Here is a 19,566-nt window from a genome sequence, read left to right as displayed (position 1 = left end):
CACTGCTGTATTCCTTAATCACTTCTAAGAGTTTTGTAGTAGAGTCCCTAGTATTTTCCAGATATACAATCATATCATCTGCGAAGAGCGAAAGTTTGATCTCTTCTGACCCTATGTGGATACCCTTGATCGCCTTTTCTTCCCTAATTGTGGTGGCTAAAACTTCCATTACAATGTTAAAGAGCAATGGAGACAATGGGCAGCCTTGTCTGGTTCCAGATCTCAGTGGAAATGATTTCAATTTAACTCCATTCAATATGATATTGGCTGTTGGTTTGCTGTAGATGGCCTCTATCAGTTTAAGAAATGTCCCTTCTATACCAATTTTCTTAAGTGTTCTGATCATGAATGGCTGTTGGATGTTATCAAAAGCTTTTTCTGCATCGATTGAGAAAATCATATGGTCTTTGTTGTAATTTTCAATTTTTCAGAGATTTTTTCATCTTTTCAAATATTATCTCTACTTTTCCCTTAAAAAATTCTTTTGTTGTAAAAGAAATAGAATAATCTGCCAGTCAGTGCATTAATATAGAAAAGGTCAAACATTTTTCCATGAAAATGTTCAGTCATCGTGTTCTTTGTTCCTGAGATTCTTCTGAGCAACAATGAATTCAGTTAAAATAACTCTAATGCTGTGGATTTTCATAGATCATAACCTTTCTTTTTTCTTAATTTTTTTATTAAACCATAGTTGTGTACATTAGTATGATCATGGGGCACCATACACTTGGTTCATATATCGTTTGACACATTTTCATCACATTAGTTAACATAGCTTTTGTAGCATTTTCTTAGTTATTTGGCTAAGACCTTTAAATTCCACATTTACTAGGATTCACATATACCCTTGTAAGATGCACCGCAGGTGTAATCCCATTAGTCCCCGTCTTTCCCCCTCCCTCCCCTCTCCCTCCCCTCCCTTTCCCCTTTCTCCCTATTCTTAGGTTATAACTGGGATATAGCTTTCATGTGAAGGTCCTACATTAGTTTCATAATAAGGGTGAGTACATTGGATACTTTTTCTTCCATTCTTGAGACACTTTACTAAGAAGAATATGTTCCAGCTCCATCCATGTAAACATGAAAGAGGTAAAGTCTCCATCTTTCTTTAAGGCTGCATAATATTCCATGGTGTACATATACCACAATTTATTGATCCATTCGTGGATCGATGGGCACTTGGGCTTTTTCCATGACTTAGCAATTATGAATAGGGCTGCAATAAATATTCTGATACAAATATCTTTGTTATGGTGTGATTTTTGGTCTTCTGGGTATATGCCCAATAGGGGGATTACAGGATTGAATGGCAGATCTATTTTCAGATCTTTAAGTGTTCTCCATATCTCTTTCCAAAAGGAATGTATTAATTTGCATTCCCACCAGCAGTGTAAAAGTGTTTCCTTTTCTCCACATCCACGCCAACATCTCTGGTCTTGGGATTTTGTGATATAGGCTAGTCTCACTGGAGTTAGATGATATCTCAAAGTAGTTTTGATTTGCATTTCTCTGATGATTAAAGATGATGAGCATTTTTTCATATGTCTGAAGGCCATGCACCTGTCTTCTTCAGAGAAATTTCTCTTCAAGTCCCTTGCCCAGCCTGCAATGGGATCCCTTGTTCTTTTCTTGCTAACGAGTTTGAGTTCTCTGTGGATTCTTGTTATAAAACCTTCGTCAGAGACATAACCTGGATATATCTTCTCCCATTCTGAAGGCTGTTTGCTTGCTTTACTTACTGTGTTCTTGGCTGTGCAGAAGCTTTTTAGTTTGATCAAGTCCCAGTAGTGTATTTTTGAAGCAGCTTCAATTGCCCGGGGGGTCTTTCTCATAAAAAACTCGCCCAACCCAATTTCTTCAAGGGTTTTCCCTACACTCTCTTCTAGTATTTTTATAGTTTCATGTCTTAGGTTTAAATCTTTAATCCACTGAGAGTCTATCTTGGTTAATGGTGAGAGGTGTGGGTCCAGTTTCAGTCTTCTACAGGTAGCCAGCCAGTTCACCCAGCACCATTTGTTAAATAGGGAATCTTTTCCCCACTGAATATTTTTAATTGGCTTGTCAAAGGTTAAATAATGGTAAGTAGCTGGATTCATCTCTTGGTTCTCTATTCTGTTCCAGACATCTACTTCTCGGATTTTGTGCCAATACCATGCTGTTTTGATCACTATTGATTTGTACTATAGTCTGAGGTCTGGTAGCGTAATTCCTCCTGCTTTGTTTTTATTCCTGAGTAATGTCTTGGCTACTGAGGTTTTTTCTGATTCCATATAAAATGAAATATTGTTTTTTCAAGATCTTTAAAGTATGACAGTGGAGCTTTAATAGGGATTGCATTGAAATTATATATTGCTTAGCCGGGCATTGTGGCAGGCGCCTGTAGTCCCAGTTACTTGGGAGGCTGAGGCAAGAGAATCACTTAAGCCCAGGAGTTGGAGGTTGCTGTGAGCTGTGTGAGGCCATGGCACTCTACCGAGGGCCATAAAGTGAGACCCTGTCTCTACAAAAAAAAAAAAAAAAAAAAAAAAAGAAAAAATAAATTATATATTGCTTTGGGTAGTATAGACATTTTAACAATATTGATTCTTCCCAGCCATGAGCATGGTATGTTTTTCCATTTGTTAATATTTTCAGCTATTTCTTTTCTTAGAGTTTCATAGTTCTCTTTATAGAGATCTTTCACGTACTTTGTTAGATAAATTCCCAAATATTTCATCTTCTTTGCCACTACTGTGAATGGGATAAAGTCTTTAACTGTTTTTTCAACTTGACTGTTGTTGGTATATATAAAGGCTACCAATTTATGAACGTTGATTTTGTAACTTGAGATGCTGCTGTATTCCTTTTGTAGTAGATTCCCTAGTGTTTTCCAGATATACTATCATATCATCTGCGAAGAGCGAAAGTTTGATCTCTTCTGACCCTATATGGATACCCTTGATCGCCTTTTCTTCCCTAATTGCAGTGGCTAAAACTTCCATTACAATGTTAAAAAGCAATGGAGACAATGGGCAGCCTTGTCTGGTTCCTGATCTGAGTGGAAATGATTCCAATTTAACTCCATTCAATATGATATTGGCTGTGGGTTTGCTGTAGATGGTCTCTATCAGTTTAAGAAATGTCCCTTCTATACCGATTTTCTTAAGTGTTCTGATCATGAAGGGATGCTGGATATTATCAAAAGCTTTTTCTGCATCGATTGAGAGAATCATATGGTCTTTGTTTTTTAATTTGTTTATGTGCTGGATTACATTTATAGATTTATGTATGTTGAACCAGCCTTGAGATCCTGGGATAAAACCGACATTCCGGGAAGGAGACAACATGGCTGATTGAAGCCAGCTTTCCACAGAGGCTCCTGTCCAGAAGGAGATTTAAAGGACAAAAATTCAGCAAGTAACCTGGTGGATTTGAGCTGCACTAAGAGAGAAGGTTGTAGAACACACGTCAACCCCGCTGAGGTGAGCTGCGACCACAAGGATACAAACCAAAGGTACAGAATCCATCACCAAGTGTACGGGAGTCCCCTCCCCCTCAAGAATGGCTCAGAGTGCCCCACAAACAACTGGGCAGAGATCAAAAGTCCTCCCACTACACTCTACTGGAGAGACCCTCTAAAAACTGGACCTACCTCCCCTACTAGGGTGCCACGGCATCCTCCTGCCAGGCATAAAACTGTATAAACTTTATATAGTCTCTACCTGGAATTCTGAGCTCCCAGCGCTTCCCTTCGCTCACACTGGGGTCTGGAGGCCAGTCCCAGTCGGTAGGCGGAGAGGGGACTGCACCGGAGTGGCAGTTCCCTGAGGCACAGTGCGACAGCCGTCTTTTGGTGACAATACAGCCACGCATAAAACTGTGTAAAGCTCTGTGTGTTCTGTGCCCACAACCCCAGGCTCCCAGCACTCCCCCGCACTCCCCTCTGCTCTCGCTCCAAGGTCTGGAGGCCTGTCCCCCAGGGGTCCAGACTCTTGGGCGATTGCTCGAGGGTTGTAGACAGTGCTGGGCTGCAGCCTGTCCGTGCAGACTCTGGGGTACGGGAGCGGAGAGAGGACGGTTGGCCGGAGGAGAGCTATACCGGAGCGGCCGTTGCCTGAGCCATAAAGCAGCAGCCCTCTTTTGCTAGCAATACGGCTTACTACCGAATATTCTGAAGCCACACCCCCTGTCTCCCTGGGCAACCAGAGACTCTGAGTTTGCCTGAGGCAACTCCAACTTGCAAACCAGGGAAACTCCCAGGGCGGGGCTGACCCAGAGGTCCGCTTTACTAAACCTAAGACGCACCTGGCCCTCAGGGTATCGTCAGCCTATACACAATACAAGAGCAAAGACAAGCTGATTTGGAGCTCAATTCAGCTTCTCTTCTGCAAGGGAACCGCAGAGTTGTTCTGTCCTGTTCTGTCAGTAACATTAATCAGGGGCGAGACTGGACCTGAGTGAAAACCCCTCAACCTTCATCAAGCGCCCGAGGTTTTTTTTTTTTTTTTAATTAACAAAAGGATAAGGGAGAAATAGGTTAAAGATATTTACCTTCAAAATGGGTGTCTTTTGATTATTGGATTATTTTGCATTGATAATGCCATTTATTTTACTCTTATTGCTGGTGAAAGATAATCTTCATTCAGGATCCAGTGCATTCATCATATACTACTAGATTATTTTGAAATAACTAGAGCTCCAGAGCATGATTAAAACATTGTGAATATAGTTTTATTGCTTTAGTTTATCTAACCTGCTTAGTACATTCTTTTCATTATAGAAATGTTTTGTACAATAATGTTTTTTAAATTTTTAATTAAAATCATAACTGTATACATTTATGGGGAACAATGTGTGATGATTTGATATGCAATGTAGAAGGCTTAAATCAGACTGATTAACCAAGGAGGAAGGGAGGGGAGGGCAGGGAGTAGGATGGGCGGAGGGAGGGTGATTGGTGGGATTACATCTGCTGTGCATCTTACAAGGGTACATGTGAAACTTACTTAAATGTAGAATATAAATGTCTGAACACAATAACTAATGCCAGAAAGGCTATGTTAACCAGTGTGATGAAAATATGTCAAATAGTATGTAAAACCAGTATATGGTGCCCCATGATTGCATTAATGTACACAGCTATGATTTAATAAAAAAAAAAGAAAGAAAGAAAACCCCTTTGACCCCCCCAAAAAGAAAATCACAATTACCTCACTCACTTATTTTTTGTGGTAAGAAATTTTAAATTTTGTACAGTAAATTTTTATTAGAAATTATACTTCTGAAATTTTGTAGTTATAAAATTTTATATGCATGTTAAATTCTAATGAAGTCAATTTTTCTATGATTATAAGGGACAATCCAATATTACAGAATTTTGAAAGATTAAAAAGAAACCCATATTTGTAAGCTTGCCAGCAAAATCTAAATTTATAGCTTTTTAGTCATTTATCAAATTTTACATATGCTGGTATACATTTTGATGTGCAAAAAAAGATCATGTAAGTGTGTTATATTTATTTAATTATACTCCTGTCGTAGATTATTTTACTTTTTTCACTATGATTACTCAGCAACAAGCATGTTTCTTCTTATAACCTCACTCCCCATCCCCACCATATTTTGAAATATTTACTTGGAAATGATTCTTTGAGGTAAAATTTGATGGGTGTTGCTATATGGGAAGATATAATTGCAACATTGAAGAAGAGGCTGTCAGTTATTATTACCTATTAATCATGATCCTATATATTGATACAGCTTTGAGGACATTTGATTTATTATATTTTTTCTATTTATCCATTTATCTTGCCTATCTCATTGTTCTTATCAAGCATAATATCTGAAATGTAGGTAGAGATGAGACTGTTCCTACCATAGGCAATTTCCATTACATTTCTTCAAATAAATTGTCACATTCCATTTTTATTAAAATAAATAGCTTTATATGTAGTGTTGCTTATGAGTTGAATTCTATTCCCTTAATAGAAATATTGAAGTTCCAAGTTTTGGTACTTCATGATGTGAACTTATTTGGAAATAGAGTCATTACACATAGATAACTCCTTAAGAGTGGGTTAGACTAAAGTGATGTGCTTACAAGAGGTGAGATCGAGGTAAGCATGCAGGTTCCGGGCACCATGTCATAACAAGGACAGAGACTGAAATGCTGCAGTTAGTTACAGTCAGGCGATGCCTACCGTACCTTGCAAAACCCAGAAGCTAGAAAGGGAAAACATTGGAGATTTCAAAGGGAGCATGGTGCTATTGATGCCTCTATTGAAGACTTCTAGCCTCCAAAACTGTGAAACAATAAATTTCTGTTGTTTTAAGACACCAGTCTGCAATAATTTGTTATGGTACCCCTAGGAAAATAAATTAACAAAGACTATATTGTAAGTACTGGCAATATGTTATAGGGACTATTGATGTGTAGCAGATGAATAATGTGAGAAGCTAAAAACCTGCTTTATTCTCCTTCCCGACTCTCCCTCCGCATCCCTTTAAGGATTAATGAACAATAATTCAAATTCTTACCTGTCATGTTACAAAGCACCTAGCACAGATATGAAAGTAATGTGAGCCAAAGGACTCACCAGCAACAGCAAGATTCTTTACTTTGATTTTATATTTTTGAAATGATTTTTTTTTAAATTCAAGTTATCATCAGATAACAATTTAAACATCTTGCATTTACATTTAGATGGCCTGGTTGATGTTAGGCATGATGATTGGCCTTGGAAGCATTTACTCCCGTGGGAGCGTGTATAACAACAAGCTGACGCAGATCATTTAGCCTGGTGACGGTATTTGTAAAAGTAGCATCTTATGTGTGATGCTTTTTGCCATGCATGCGTCTGATGCAGTTGAGGAGCGCGTGAACATGACTCATGAGCTGGCAAAGTCCCTTGTGTTTACAGAGTAGTGAAGCGTGACAATCCACGTGCTATCTTAGCCTTTTTCTGTTATCTTTAATGACAGCATCACACAGCTTGTCTAGGTTCAACCATTCCCCTGAAGAAGGGCTGAGTGGTCATGATGCCTTTCCAATTTTCCACCAACCAATTCTTTGGTAACTTGAGTTTACTTTTATTAATCTAAAGGTTTCTCCATTTGTTTAATTCTCCCAAACTGTGTCCAACTTTCTGAATTCAGCAAAATTGATGGAATGCAGTCCTGTACATAGTACAACACACTTTGTAAGATATCCTTAAAAGCTTCTTCACCACTTAAGGAAAATTAATACTGCTTGATGTGGTTTTGTGGTTTTCAGTCTTTTAAGCAATAAATTTAACTTGATCCATTGCTATCAGTAGTTTATAGTTGTGGTTCAGCCATCTAACTTGGTCCATCACCTGTTAGAATTGAGGTGACCTGGGGTCCGATAGCCCTCTGAAAGCAGTGTGTCAGAATCTTTGGTGATATTTGGGAAATTTTCTTTTATAATATTCTCTAGTATGGCTTCCATTCCTCTGGGGCATTCTTCTTCCCCTTCTGGAATTCCTATAACTCGTATGTTGGAACACTTCATAAAGTCCCATAATTCTGACAGTGAACGTTCTGCTTTCTCTCTCTTCTTTTCTGCCTGTTTTACTATCTGAGTTATCTCAAAAACTTTGTCTTCTACCTCTGAAATTCTTTCTTCTGCATGGTCTAACCTGTTGCTGATACTTTCCATTGCATCTTTAAGTTCCCTGATTGACTGTTTCATTTCCTTCAGCTCTGCAATATCCTTTTTATATTCTTCATATCGTTCATCTCTGATTTAATTCTGTTTTTGGATTTCCTTTTGGTTATTTTCCACTTCATTAGCAGTTTCCTTCATTGTTTCCATCATTTCTTTCATTGTTTTCAACATGTGTATTCTAAATTCCCTTTCTGTCATTCCTAACATTTCTGTATAGGTGGAATCCTCTGCAGTAGCTACCTCATGGTCCCTTGGCCGGGTTGTTCTGGACTGGTTCTTCATGTTGCCTGGAGTTTTCTGCTGATTCTTGCTCATGGGTGATTTCTTTTATCTGTTTCCTTGCTCTAATTTTCCTTTCACTTCCTCTTGCTCTTTAAGTTCTCGTGCCTGTGGACTAAGGGTTACAGGACCAGAAGGGTGAGAAGGTTGAAGAGCAAAAAAGGGTGAAAGAAAGGAGGACCGAGTGATAAGGAAAAAAAAAGAAAAATAGAGACAGGAGAGGGGGTGGGTAAAAGGGATATTGACAAAAAGAAGAGAGGCACAGAAAGAGGGAGAGAGAGCAATATAGGTGTACAGTAGGGTACTTTGATACAACCTTAAAAAAAACCCACCTTCTGGGGGTGCCCAGTTGGGTGGTTCCCATGAGGTCAGCAGCTCTTTGCTAACCTGATCAGACACAGTACCCCAACTCCACAAAGTAGAGAGGAAGGACAAAAATGCTATAAATCAAACCAAAACAAGCAAACAGAATACTTTACCAGATAAAATTGGCTGGAAAAACCAAATAATAGTGGTAGAAACACTGACAAAAATGAAGTTCTAATTATTGAAATAGGCAGCAATGGGAAATTATAATTAAACTAGAAAAATTGAGAAAGAAAAAGGATCTGTATGGAAAAGGTTGAACTTAAAAAACAAAACAACAATCCACAACATCGAAATAAACAAAAAAAACAACCAAACAAAAAAAAAAAAACACAACCAAAAACAAAGCAGTATGTATATGTTATTGAATATTGTCTTGGCAACACGTGGTCTTCTGGGGTATGTGATGTTAATCACAGTTCTGATACGACTGGAGGCTGCTAGTTTCTCAAACCCCAGCAGGTAGACACCCTAAATCTCTCTTCAGCCCACTTAAAAGGCACTTTGAACTTGTTCACTTACTGAGCAGAAGCTTTCTCAGGGAAGTGCTTGTCGCTGGAATCACTGCTGAAGTGGCTATCCACTTACCCTGTGTGTCAAAAATGGTCTCCCTCTGCCCCCTAGGGTTAGGGCTGCAAGGCGGCTCAGACCCCACCCTTAGGCTACTTGGTTGCTGGGTTACCAGCTCCCACCCAATTCCAGCTCTGCAACCCTGAGGGCGGAGCTTGCCGGGGCAGATCGCTCACAATGTCTGCCTGTGACCCAGAGCCAAGCACTATTAGCTCCGTCTGGCTCAGCGGCTCAGACTGGGGCCCTAGACAAAGGCCAAAGTTCTCCGCACTCCCGCTCAGGCCTTCCCCAAGGCAGTTCAACTGAGTGCCAATTCCAAAGAAACCAAAACAGTTCACAGGTAAGGCCTTTCTGGTTTGCAGTCTCGCAGCTACTGAACTTTCAGTTGCAGGCGGGTTTAGACGGATTGAACACACGCGACCACTTGCCGGTTTTCCACTGTTTTAGTCCTCCTCTTGGGGTCCAGAAGTCTCTCGCTGACTCCCTGTATCCTCTCAGGGGTGATGATAGGCAGATCCCACCAGCCAGAGATACCTGGAGTCCTATATCCCCAGACTTACGGTGCCCAGATGCAAGGAAGCTGTTACTCGGCTGCCATCTTGCTCCGCCTCCCTTAACTCTGTTATTTCCCCTTTAATCATTTCTGATTGAGGTTACTAGAGATTTTACTTTTTTATTTCTAGTTAGTCTAACTAAAGGTTTATCTATTTTATTTATTTGTTCAAAAAACCATCTCTTTGTTTCATTAATTTTCTGAATGGTTCTTTTGTTTTCAATTTCATTAATCTCTGATTTAATTTTGGATATTCTTTTCTAATTCTGGGTTTAGGCTTAGATTGTTCTTCTTTTTCCAATTCCATCAGATGGCTTGTGAGTTTGTTGATGCGTTCTCTTTCTGTTTTTCAAATGTAGGCTTCTAAAGAGATAAATTTTCCTCTCAGGACTGCTTTTGCTGAATCCCATAGGTTTTGGTAACTTGTGTCTTCATTGTTGTTATACTCGAGGAATTTAATGATTTCCTTTTTTATTTCTTCCCACACCCAACTGTCATTCAGCATAAGTTTGTTTAACTTCCATGACTTTGTGTGAGGTTGCGCATTTTTTTTGGAGTTGAGTTCCACTTTTACTGCCTTGTGGTCTGAGAAGATGCAAGGTAGAATTTCAATTCTTTCGATTCTGTTGAGGTTTGTTTTGTGACCTAGGATAATATCAATTTTGGAGAATGTTCCATGGGATGATGAGAAGAATGTATATTCTTTATCTTTGGGATGGAGTGTTCTATATACATCTCTCAAGCACAATTGTTCTAGGTTCTCATTTAAATCTCTAACATTGAAGATGGCGGCTGAGTAACAGCTTCCCTGCAACTGGGCATGGTGAGTCTGGGGAGATAAGACTCCAGGCATCTCTGGCTGGTGGGATCTGCCTATAATCATCCCTTTGAGGATACAGGGAGTCAGCAAGTGACTTCTGGAACCCAAGAGGAGGACCAAAACAGTGGAAAACTGGCAAGTGGTTGCATGTGTTCGATTGACCTATTCCCGCCAGCAACCGTAAGTACAAGCAGCAGTGAGACTGCAAACTGGAAAGGCCTTACCTGTGAACTGTTTCAGTTGAACTGCCTTAGGGAGAGCTTGAGCAGGAGTGCAGAGAACTTTGGGCATTGTCTATGGCCCCAGACTGAGCTGCTAAGCCGGACAGAGCTAATAATATTTGGCTGTGGGCTGCAGGGAGCCATTGTGAGAGAACTGCCCTGGCAAGTGCAGCCCTCAGGGTTGCAGAGCAAGTATTGAGCGGGAGCTAGCAACCTAGTGACTGAGTAGGTGGGGACTGAGCTGCCTTACAGGCTTTAGGTGGGGACTGAGCTGCCTTACAGCCTTAATCCTCAGGGGCAGGGTGAGACCGGTTTTGGCACACTGGAGCCTCAGGCAGTTGCCCTGGGTAGAGGACTGTGGCATCACAGCTCATAGCAACCTCAAACTTCTGGGCTCGGCACCGCCCAGACCTCCATTACAGCTGCACCAGCTGGGCCTCTGCATGCCCTGATCAGGAACCGTGGGAACTGCACAACCCCGCCTCCTCCCTCCCTGTCTCCACACTGGCTCGCTCATCTGGCCAGGGACACTGGTAGCCGCGTGCCCTCCGGAGCCCTCCCTGTCTCTGTGCAGAGCCCTTCTCCTGGCCAGAGACTGCTGGAGCCTTGGGATCTCTGTGCCAAAATCACTGGGTGCCAGGTACTCCCAGAACTGTGCGCACCACCTCCCGCCCTGTTGCTGGATATGGGTGTGTCACACTCTGGAGCTGCTTCCACAACCAAAACTCCCTGGCTGGGGCAACTGCAGAGGAACTACACAGGGTAACTCCCTACAAAGTTCCAGCAACAATAGGGTGATCCCGCTGGGGTCTAATCTGGGAAAGACACCTCCCCAACTCTGAGGAAGGCCACAGGCAACTGTGAAAAACAATCATGAGGCGAAATCAACAGAAAAACTCTGGCAATATGAATAATCCGAGTAGATCAACTCCCCCAAGGATCAATGTGGCAGACACAGCACAAGATCCCATGCACAAACAAGTATCTGAGATGTCAGAAATCGAATTCAGAATCTGGATAGCAAATAAGATCAAATTAGAATTCCAAGCAGTAACCCAAAAGATATCTCAAGAATTCAGTGAATTCAAAGACCAAATGACCAAAGATATTGACACATTGAGACAAGAACTTGCAGCCCTCAAAGATCTGAGAAACACAGTAGAATCCCTCAGCAACAGAATGGAGCAAGCAGAAGAAACGACTTCTGGCATTGAAGACAAAGGTTTCAAATGCTCCCAAACTCTCAAAGAGGAAGAGAAATGGAGAGCAAAAACAGATCACTTTCCCAGAGAGCTCTATATTTGTCTTATAGGGATCCCCGAAAGTGACAAAGTGACTTCACAAGGTACAGAATCTCTTCTCCATGAGATTATGAAGGAGAACTTTCCAGACATGCCATGAGATTCTAAAGTTCAGATAGCAGTTTCTGAACTCCAGCATGACTCAACCCAAATAAGACATCCCCCAGACGCATCATAATCAATTTCACTAAAGTTAATATGAAGGAGAACATTCTGAAAGCTGCCAGATAAAAGAAAACCATCACCTACAAGGGCAAGAATATTAGAATAACTGCAGATCTCTCTGCTGAAACCTTTCAAGCTTGAAGAGGATGGTCATCGACTTTTAATCTCCTAAAACAAAATAACTTTCAACCCAGGATCCCGTACCGAGCTAAACTGAGTTTCATTTATGATGGAGAAATTAAATACTTCAATGACATTCACATGTTGAAGAAATTTGCCATAACTAAACCAGTTCTCCAGGATATTCTCAGACCTATCCTCCATAAAGACCAGTTTAATCCTCCATCACAAAAGTAAACCCACCCAGAAAATTTTGAACAAATTCCAACTTCCACAGTCACAAAAGGATTAGAAATGTCCACCAGACTCTCAAAAGGCTTATCAATATTCTCAATTAATGTGAATCGTTAAAATTGTCCTCTAAAGAGGCATGGGTTCGCTGACTGGATACAAAAACTCAAGGCATATATCTGCTACATAAAAGAATCTCATCTTACATTAAAGACAAATATAGACTGAAGGTGAAGGGATGGTCATCTGTAGCCCAGGCAAATGGAAAGCAGAAAAAAGCAGGCGTTGCTATCCTATTCGCAGATGCAATAGGCTTTAAACCAACCGAAATAAGGAAGGATAAGGATGGACACTTCATATTTGTTAAAGGTAATACTCAATATGATGAGATCTCAATTATTAATATTTATGCACCCAACCACAACGCACCTCAATTTATAAGAGAAACTCTAACAAGAAATGAGCAAGTTGATTTCCTCCACTTGCATAGTAGTTGGAGATATTAACACCCCTTTAGCCGTGCTGGATAGAGCCTCCAAAAAGAAGGTAAGCAAAGAAACTTTAGATTTAAACTTAACCATCATAATGGTGGTTAAATATTCATTTAGTTAATATTTTAGAAATCTGGTGAATAAATATTAATAATTGAGATCTCACCATATTGAGTATTACCTTTAACATCTGAACTTAACAGACATCTACAGAACATTTCATCCCAACAAAACTGAATACACATTCTTCTCATCAGCTCACGGAACATACTCCAAAATCGACATCCTAGGCCACAAATCTAACCTTAGCAAATTTTAAAAAATAGAAATTATTCCTTGCATCTCTCAGACCATCATGGAATAAAAGTTGAACTCAATAACAACAGGAACCTGCATACCCATACAAAAACATGGAAGCTAAACAACCTTATGCTGAAGGATAGATGGGTTATAGACCAGATTAAGAAGGAAATCACCAAATTTTTGGAACAAAACAACAATCAAGACACGAATTACCAGAACCTCTGGGATACTGCAAAGGCAGTCGTAAAAGGGAAATTTATAGCACTGCAAGCCTGCCTCAAGAAAACAGAAAGAGAGGAAGTTAATAACTTAATGGGACACCTCAAGCGACTGGAGAAGGAAGAACACTCCAACCCCAAACCCAGCAGAAGAAAAGAAATAACCAAAATCAGAGCAGAATTAAATGAAATTAAAAACAAAAGAATTGTATAACAGATCAATAAATCCAAAAGTTGGTTTTTTGAAAAGATCAATAAAATAGATAAACTTTTGGCCAACCGAACCAGGAAAAAAAGAGTAAAATCTCTAATTGCACCCATCAGAAATGATGACAATGAAATAACAACAGACCCCTCAGAAATTCAGAAACTCCTTAACGAATACTACATGACACTCTACTCTCAGAATTATGAAAATCTGAAAGAAATCGACCAATACCTGGAAGTACGTCACCTACCAACATTTAGCCAGAACGAAGTGGAAATGTTGACCAGGCCTATATCAAGTTCTGAAATAGCATCAACTATACAAAATCTCCCTAAAAAGAAAAGCCCAGGACCAGATGACTTTACGTCAGAATTCTACCAAACCTTTAGAGAAGAACTAGTGCCTATATTACTAAACCTCTTCCAAAATATAGAAAAAGAAGGAATATTACCCAACACATTCTGCGAAGCAAACATCAGCTTGATCCCTAAACCAGCGAAAGACCCAAGAAAAGAAAATTAGAGACCAATATCACTAATGAATATAGATGCTAAAATACTCAGTAAGATCGTAACAAACAGAATCCAACAACGCATCAAAAAAATTATACACCGTGACCAAGTGGGATTTATCCCAGGGTCTCAAGGCTGGTTCAATATACGTAAATCTATAAATGTCATTCAGCACATAAACAAACTAAAAAATAAGGACCATATGATTCTTTCAATTGATGCAGAAAAAGCTTTTGATAATATCCAGCATCCCTTCATGATCAGAACACTTAAGAAAATCAGTATAGAAGGGACATTTCTTAAACTAATAGAGGCCATCTACAGCAAACCCACAGCCAATATCGTATTGAATGGAGGTAAATTGCAATCATTTCCACTTAGATCAGGAACCAGGCAAGGTTGCCCATTGTCTCCATTGCTCTTTAACATTGTAATGGAAGTTTTAGCCACCGCAATTAGTGAAGAAAAGGTGATCAAGGGTATCCACACAGGGTCAGAAGAGATCAAATGTTCACTCTTTGCAGATGATACGATCGTATATCTGGAAAACACTAGGGATTCTACTACAAAACTTTTAGAAGTGATCAAGAAATACAGCAATGTCTCAGGCTACAAAATCAACACCCATAAATCTATAGCCTTTGTATATAGCAACAATAACCAAGCCGAAAAAAGAGTCAAGGACTGTATTCCTTTCACAGTAGTGCCAAAGAAGATGAAATATTTGGGAGTATACCTAACAAAGGATGTGAACCATCTTTCCAAAGAGAACTATGAAACTTTAAGGAAAGAAATAGCTGAAGATGTTAACAAATGGAAAATCATACCATCCTCATGGCTGAGAAGAATCAACATTGTTAAAATGTCTGTACTACCCAAAGCAATATATAATTTTAATGCAATTCCTATTAAAGCTCCATAGTCATACTTTAAAGATGTTGAAAAAATAATACTTTGTTGTATATGGAATCAGAAAAAAATTCAAATAGCCAAAACATTACTCAGCAATAAAAACAAAGCAGGAGGAATCATGCTACCAGAACTGAGACTATACTATAAATTGATAGTGATCAAAACAGCATGGTACTGGCACAAAAACAGAGAAGTAGATGTCTGGAACAGAATAGAGAACCAAGAGATGAATCCAGCTACTTAGTGTTATTTGATCTTTGACAAGCCAATTAAAAACGTTCAGTGGGGAAAAGATTCCCTATTTAACAAATGGTTCTGGGTGAACTGGCTGGCAACCTGTAAAGGATTAAAACTGGACCGACACCTTTCACGGTTAACTAAGATACACTCTCACTGGATAAAAGATTTAAACTTAAGATATGAAACTATAAAAATACTTGAAGAAAGTGCAGGGAAAACTCTTGAAGGATTTGGCCTTGGTGAATATTTTATGAGGAGGACTCCCCAGGCAATTGAAGCAGTGTCAAAAATACACTACTGAGCCCTGGTCAAACTAAAAACTTCTGCACAGCCAAGAACATAGTAAGTAAAGCAAGCAGACAGCCCTCAGAATGGGAAAAAATATTTGCAGGTTATACCTCTGATAAAGGTCTAATAACCAGAATCCACAGAGAACTCAAACATACTAGCAAGAAAAGAACAAGTGATCCCATCTCAGGGTTGGCAAGGGACTTGAAGAGAAACTTCTCCAAAGAAGACAGTCGCACGATCTATAAACACATGAAAAAGAGCTCATCATTCTTAATTATCAGAGAAATGCAAATCAAAACTACTTGGAGACATCACCTAACCCCAGTAAGAGTAGCCCACATCACAAAATTCCAAAACCAGAGATGTTGGCGTGGATGTGGAAAAAAGGGCACACTTCTACACTGCTGGTGGGAATGCACACTGATACGTTCCTTCTGGAAGGATGTTTGGAGAATACTTAGAGACCTAAAAATAGACCTGCCATTTGATCCTATAATTCCTTTACTAGGTTTATAACCAGAAGACCAAAAATCACAACATAACAAAGACATCTGTACCAGAATGTTTATTGCAGCCCAATTCGTAACTGCTAAGTCATGGAAGAAGCCCAAGTGCCCATCGACCCACAAATGGACTAGCAAATTGTGGTACATGTATACCATGGAATATTATGCAGCCTTAAAGAAAGATGGAGACTTTTCCTCTTTCATGTTTACATGGATGGAGCTGGAACATATTCTTCTTAGCAAAGTATCTCAGGAATGGAAGAAAAAGTATGCAATGCACTCAGCCCTACTATGAAGCTAATTTATAGCTTTCACATGAAGGCTATAACCCAACTATAGCACAAGACTATGGGGAAAGGGCCAAGGAAGGGGAAGGGAGGGGGGAGGTTAGTGTGGAGGGAGGGTAATGGGTGGGGCCACACCTACAGTTCATCTTAGAATGGGTACAGGCAAAACTTACTAAATGCAGAATACAAATGTCTACATACAATAACTAGGAAAATGCCATGAAGGCTATGTTGAACATTTTGATGAGAATATTTCAGATTGTATATGAAACCAGCACATTGTACCTGTTGATTGCACTAATGTACACAGCTATGATTTAACAATAAAAATAAATAAATAAAGTGAAAATAAGAAAAGTTGAACTCATGTAACAAATCACAGGGTAACTTATTATAGTGCCCCAAATTATTCAAAACATAAATGAATACTTTTGATTCCAGTTCAACATATTAATAATATACAATTACAAAATATTTTAATATTTCATATTTGCAACAACTGTGGTTGTTCAAGAATAGATCAAGGGTGATACATCAAGGCACTCTTGTATATGTATCTATTACATGTGTAAAATGATTAAATCAATAATAAAAATTAATAATTGATAAAAAAATCTCTAACATCTTTGTTTAATTTCTGTTAAGAGGATATGTCCGTCTCTACGAGAGGTGTATTAAAGTCCCCTGTTACTGGGATGTTAGAGGATATCATATTGCTCAAACTAAGCAAGGTCTGTTTCAAGAATCTGGAAGCATTCAAACTGGGTGCATAAATATTTAGAATTGAAATATCTTCTTGTTGTGTTTTTCCCCTGACCAATATAAAGTGACCATCATTGCCTTTTTTGACTTTAGTTGCTTTAAATCCATATGTATCTGAAAAGAAGATTGCAACCCCTCTTTTCTTCTGAATTCCATTTGCCTGAAAAATTGACCTACAACCTTTAACTCTGAGTTCTAATTTGTCTTTTGATGTGAGGTGTGTTTCCTGCAGATGGCAAGGAGACGGCTTGTGTTTTTTAATCCAATCAGCTGATCTATGTCTCTTCAGTGGGGAATTCTAGCCATTGACATTTATTGAGATAATTGATAAGTGTGGTAGCATTCTATTCATCTTGTTTTGTGAAAGTCCATTGCTTAGTTTTGTCTTTTGCATCATTGTGGAAACTAGGTTCTGTCCTTTAATTTCTGGGTGTTTACTTTTCTGAAGGTCCATTGTGATAGTCAGTGTGTAGAAAAGGTTGAAATATTTCTTGTAAGACTGGTCTTGTTGTGGCAAACTTCCTCAATGTTTGCATATCAATAAAAGATTTGATTTCTCCGTCAATTTTAAAGCTTAGCTTAGCCAGATGTAAAATTCTGGGGGCTGGAAGTTGTTCTATTTAAGTACATTAAAGACAGATGACCATTGTCTTCTGGCCTGAAATGTTTCATTAGAGAAGTCTGCGGTGACCCTGATGGGTTTGCCCCTTGCAAATTCTTTAATTTTCTCTTGACTTTAGATAGATTCATCACAATTTGCCTTGGATAAGCTCTATTTGAATTGAGGTGACCAGGGGATTGATATCCCTCTGAAAGGAGTATGTCAGAACATTTGATGATATTAGGGAAATTTTCATTTATAATATTCTCTAGAATGGCTTCCATTCCACTGGGGCATTCTTCTTCCCCTTCTGGGATACCTATAACTCGTATGTTTGAATGCTTCATAGAGTCCCATAATTCTGTCAGTGAATGTTCTGCTTTCTCTCTCTTCTTTTCTGCCTCTTTAACTATCTGAGTTATCTCAAGAGCTTTACCCTCTACCTCTGAGATTCTTTCTTCTGCACGATCTAATCTGTTGTCGATACTTTCTATTGCATCCTTAAGTTCCCTAATTGACTGCTTCAGTTCCTTCAGCTCTGCTATATCCTTTTTATATTCTTCATATCTTTCATCTCTTATTTGATTGTTTTTGGATCTCCTTTTGGTTATTTTCAACTTTCTCAGCAATTTCCTTCATTGTTTTCATCATCTGTATTTTAAATTTCCCTCTGTCATTTCTAGCATTTCTTTGTAGGAGGAGTCCTCTGCTGTAGTTACCTCACGATCCCTATAAGGGGGTTACTCTGAACTGACATTTCATGTTACCAGGATTTTTCTACTGATTCTTCTTCATGAGTGCTTTTTTGTATCTGTTTCCTTCCCCTAATTATTCTTTCACTTCTTGCTCTTTAAAGTTTTTTTTTTATTATTAAATCATAGCTGTGTACATTAACGTGATCATGGGGCAACATACACTGACTTTATATAACATTTGACATATTTTCATCACACTGGTTAACCTTTCCACACTGGAAAAGCCTTCCTGGCATTTTCTTAGTTATTGTGTTAAGACATTTATATTCTACATTTAGTAAGTTTCACATGTATCCTTGTAAGATGCACCGTATGTGTGGTCCCAACAATCACCCGCCCTCTGCCCATCCTCCCCCCTCCCCTTCCCTCCCTCTCCCCATTCCCCATATTCTTAGGTTATAACTGGGTTATAGCTTTCATATGAAAGCCATAAATTAGTTTCATGGTAGGGCTGAGTACATTGGATACTTTTTCTTCCATTCTTGAGATACTTTACTAAGAAGAATATGTTCCAACTCCATCCATGTAAACATGAAAGAGGTAAAGTCCCCATCTTTCTTTAAGGCTGCATAATATTCCATGGTGTACATATACCACAATTTATTAATCTATTCATGGATCCATGGACACTTGGGCTTTTTCCATAACTTAGCAATTATGAATTGGGCTGCAATAAACATTCTGGTACAAATATCTTTGTTATAATGTGATTTTTGGTCTTCTGGGTATATCCCTAGTAGAGGAATTGTGGGATTGAATGGCAGGTCTATATTTAGATCCCTAAGTGTTTTCCAAAGATCTTTCCAAAAGGAATGTATTAATTTGCATTCCCATCAGCAGTGTAGAAGTGTTCCCTTTTCTCCACATCCACACCAACATCTCTGGTCTTCGGATTTTGTGATATGGGCTAATCTTACTGGAGTTCGATGATAACTCAAAGTAGTTTTGATTTGCATTTATCTGATGATTAAGGATGATGAGCATTTTTTCATATGTTTGTAGGCTGTGCGCCTGTCTTCTTTAGAGAATTTTCTCTTAAAGTCCCTTGCCCAGCCTGAAATGGAATCACTTGTTCTTTTCTTGTTAATACATTTGAGTTCTCTGTGGATTCTGGTTATTAAACCTTTGTCAGAGACATAACCTGAAAATATCTTCTCTCATTCTCAGGGCTGTCTGCTTGCTCTACTT

This window comes from Nycticebus coucang, chromosome 21 (assembly GCF_027406575.1).
Source record: "Nycticebus coucang isolate mNycCou1 chromosome 21, mNycCou1.pri, whole genome shotgun sequence".
Lineage (NCBI taxonomy): Eukaryota > Metazoa > Chordata > Mammalia > Primates > Lorisidae > Nycticebus > Nycticebus coucang.
Note: the sequence above shows the minus strand (reverse complement) of the source record.